Source organism: Homarus americanus, unplaced genomic scaffold (assembly GCF_018991925.1).
Source record: "Homarus americanus isolate GMGI-L3 unplaced genomic scaffold, GMGI_Hamer_2.0 scaffold58288, whole genome shotgun sequence".
Taxonomy (NCBI): domain Eukaryota; kingdom Metazoa; phylum Arthropoda; class Malacostraca; order Decapoda; family Nephropidae; genus Homarus; species Homarus americanus.
Window position 1 is genome coordinate 4,056 of NW_024737172.1, and position 3,609 is coordinate 7,664.

The 3,609-nt window shown below is 52.4% G+C and overlaps 2 non-coding genes across 2 annotated transcripts; both read left to right on the forward strand.

The window, feature by feature from the left end:
• Positions 1-569: 569 nt before the first annotated feature.
• LOC121873401 lies at positions 570-2,433 on the forward strand. The gene has a single exon (XR_006090224.1). It is a non-coding gene; the product is annotated as a small subunit ribosomal RNA (ribosomal RNA).
• A 387-nt stretch (positions 2,434-2,820) lies between these two features.
• Positions 2,821-2,984, forward strand: LOC121873400. Its single transcript, XR_006090223.1, has one exon. It is a non-coding gene; the product is annotated as a 5.8S ribosomal RNA (ribosomal RNA).
• Positions 2,985-3,609: the final 625 nt, after the last annotated feature.

Genomic DNA, 3,609 nt, shown 5'->3' on the forward strand with positions numbered 1-3,609 from the left:
CTGCCTCACTGGAGGTGGGGCAAAGAGAAGAGGAGAGGATAAGGGAGGAGATTGGCACACACGGTGGCGCTGCCGGCGCCGAGGATAGCAAGAGAAGGTGCAGTTTGATCTGATCATCTGGTTTGCTATTTCTCTAAGGCCAACGTGCGGTCCCTCGCCCAATGTCGGCTGCCTCGCTGGAGGTGGGGCAAAGAGAAGAGGAGCGGATAAGGGAGGAGATTGGCACACACGGTGGCGCTGTCGGCGCCGAGGATAGCAAGAGAAGGTGCAGTTTGATCTGATCATCTGGTTTGCTATTTCTCTAAGGCCAACGTGCGGTCCCTCGCCCAATGTCTTCTGCCTCGCTGGAGCTGGGGCAAAGAGAAGAGGAGCGGATAAGGGAGGAGATTGGCACACACGGTGGCGCTGCCGGCGCCGAGGATAGCAAGAGAAGGTGCAGTTAGATCTGATCATCTGGTTTGCTATTTCTCTAAGGCCAACGTGCGGTCCCTCGCCCAATGTCTTCTGCCTCTCTCTCAATCTCTCTCACTATTTTGGCCGCCGTGATAGGCGCCGCCAACAGCAGCAGCTACCTGGTTGATCCTGCCAGTAGTCATATGCTTGTCTCAAAGATTAAGCCATGCATGTGTAAGTACAAGCCGATTTAAGGCGAAACTGCGAATGGCTCATTAAATCAGCTATGTTTCATTGGATCTGTAAACCCACTTACTTGGATAACTGTGGCAATTCTAGAGCTAATACATGCAATTGGTCTCTGACCGCAAGGGAAGAGCGCTTTTATAAGTTCAAAACTGGTCGGGCCCTGGTCCGTAACCCACCTGTGGTGAATCTGAATAACTTCGGGCTGAGCGCACGGTCTCCGCACCGGCGCCGCTACTTTCAAGTGTCTGCCTTATCAGCTTTCGATTGTAGGTTATGCGCCTACAATGGCTATAACGGGTAATGGGGAATCAGGGTTCGATTCCAGAGAGGGAGCCTGAGAAACGGCTACCACATCTAAGGAAGGCAGCAGGCACGCAAATTACCCACTCCCGGCACGGGGAGGTAGTGACGATAAATAACGATGTGAGTCTCATCCGAGGCCTCGCAATCGGAATGAGTACACTTTATATCCTTTAACGAGTATCCATTGGAGGGCAAGTCTGGTGCCAGTAGCCGCGGTAATTCCAGCTCCAATAGCGTATATTAAAGTTGTTGCGGTTAAGAAGCTCGTAGTTGGATCTCAGTTCCGGACTGACGGTGCACCGCCCGGTGTTTACTGTCACGCTCCGAACAGCCGCCCCGCCGGCTCGCACGGGATGCTCTTTGTCGAGTGTCCTGAGTGGCCGGAGAGTTTACTTTGAAAAAATTAGAGTGCTCAGAGCAGGCTATTTGAATGGCTCGAATGGTGATGCATGAAATAATGGAATAGGACCTCGGTTCTATTTTGTTGGTTTTTGGAACCAGAGGTAATGACTAATCGGAACAGGCGGGGGCATTCGTATTGCGACGCTAGAGGTGAAATTCTTGGACCGTCGCAAGACGAACTACTGCGAAAGCATTTGCCAAGGATGTTTTCATTATCAAGAACGAAAGTTAGAGGTTCGAAGGCGATCAGATACCGCCCTAGTTCTAACCATAAACGATGCCAACTAGCGATCCGCCGGCATTATTCCCATGACACGGCGGGCAGCTTCCGGGAAACCAAAGTCTTTGGGTTCTGGGGGAAGTATGGTTGCAAAGCTGAAACTTAAAGGAATTGACGGAAGGGCACCACCAGGAGTGGAGCCTGCGGCTTAATTTGACTCAACACGGGAAACCTCACCAGGCCAAGACACCGGAAGGATTGACAGATTGAGAGCTCTTTCTCGATTCGGTGGGTGGTGGTGCATGGCCGTTCTTAGTTGGTGGAGCGATTTGTCTGGTTAATTCCGATAACGAACGAGACTGTGGCCTACTAAGTAGTCGACGGATCTCCAGAAAATGGTGTCCAGTTCGCAACTTCTTCTTAGAGGGATAAGCGGCAATTCTAGCCGCACGAGATTGAGCAATAACAGGTCTGTGATGCCCTTAGATGTTCTGGGCCGCGCGTACACTGAAGGGATCAACGAGTTTTCCCCCTCCGAGAGGAGCGGGTAACCCGTTCAAAGCCTTTCTTGATAGGGATTGGGGCTTGCAATTGTTTCCCATGAACGAGGAATTCCCAGTAAGTGCAAGTCATCAGCTTGCGCTGACTACGTCCCTGCCCTTTGTACACACCACCCGTCGCTACTACCGATTGAATGATTTAGTGAGGCCTTCGGACTGGCGCTCTTGGATTGTCGGCCCCGTTGCCCGCGAGGGTTTTCTGGGGTCGTCGCCTCGAGGTGATGGAAAGATGTACAAACTTGATCATTTAGAGGAAGTAAAAGTCATAACAAGGTTTCCGTAGGTGAACCTGCGGAAGGATCATTAACAGAGAGAAAGAGAACGGGGCGCTCTTAAAACTACTACTCTCCTGATTTGGGCGGTCTCGGGCTCTGCTCTGGCAACTCCAGCAGAGAATGAGGACAATCCCGGCCCCCTCACCAAAAATAGGTACCACGCTGTGGGTGGACCACACTCGGGCGAGAGCGCGAAGACCGGAGGAGGACGGACGGGGCTTTGGACGGCTGCCCGTCCGTTCCTTACTACTGGCGAATAAGCCTCTTGACCCAAAAAGAGTGAAATTCAAGTGTCAAAAAACAACAACAAGCCGTCCGGCCAAACCCAAACCACAAACTTGGGCTATGTCTGTCAAACCCTTTCATTGAGACTCGACTTGTGATAGTTAGTCGCAAAAAGACCAAATGGCAAATACACAACTCTTAACGGGGGATCACTCGGCTCGTGGGTCGATGAAGACCGCAGCAAAGTGCGTGTCGGTATGTGAATCGCAAGAATACCAGATACATCGACAAGTTGAATGCATATTGCAGCGGCGGCAGCCATATTTGCTTGTCGCCGCCACTCCTCTACGAGGGTCGGAAATATACATCCATCCGTTGCTGCGAGTTCGGTGCCTGCTGACTGTCTCCCCGACATGAGGGTAACCCGAACCGAGCTTCCGCCTTGGGGTTTAATCGCCCGCGCCTTGCGCGAGGCGTGCCCTTAAAAACAAGCCTATCACTAGCAAGTCCATGGACTTGGCGCACCCACATTCAACCACAACAAAGCCTGGCACACACACATGTGTGTGTGTCCAGTCCCGACGACAGTTGTCGCCCTCGCAAATAACTGGAGGCGCTCTTTTGCCTGCTGTCCACAGAGACACGAATGGCCGTCGGCCGCTCATGGCTGATGCTGCACATGTTCTAAGAGGCACACGTCCTCCTCCTTCTCTCTCGGAGAAGAAGCACTCCATCCCACGAAGAGGAAACGAAACCGGGTCGGATATCTTTTAAGTAAGCCCCGCCGGAATTTCGTCTATCACCTAGGTGATAGACGGTGTTGCGCCTCATAACGGCGCTCGCCGGGATAGAGCACTAGTTCTGCAGCCGGAAAGGCCACTCACGCCAATTAATACTGCGACTCTCGCTCTCTTTCTCCGGATAAACAAGTGCCACTGCTGTGGCATGAGGGAACGGGGAAAGAGGTCAAAGTTTAAGCGGC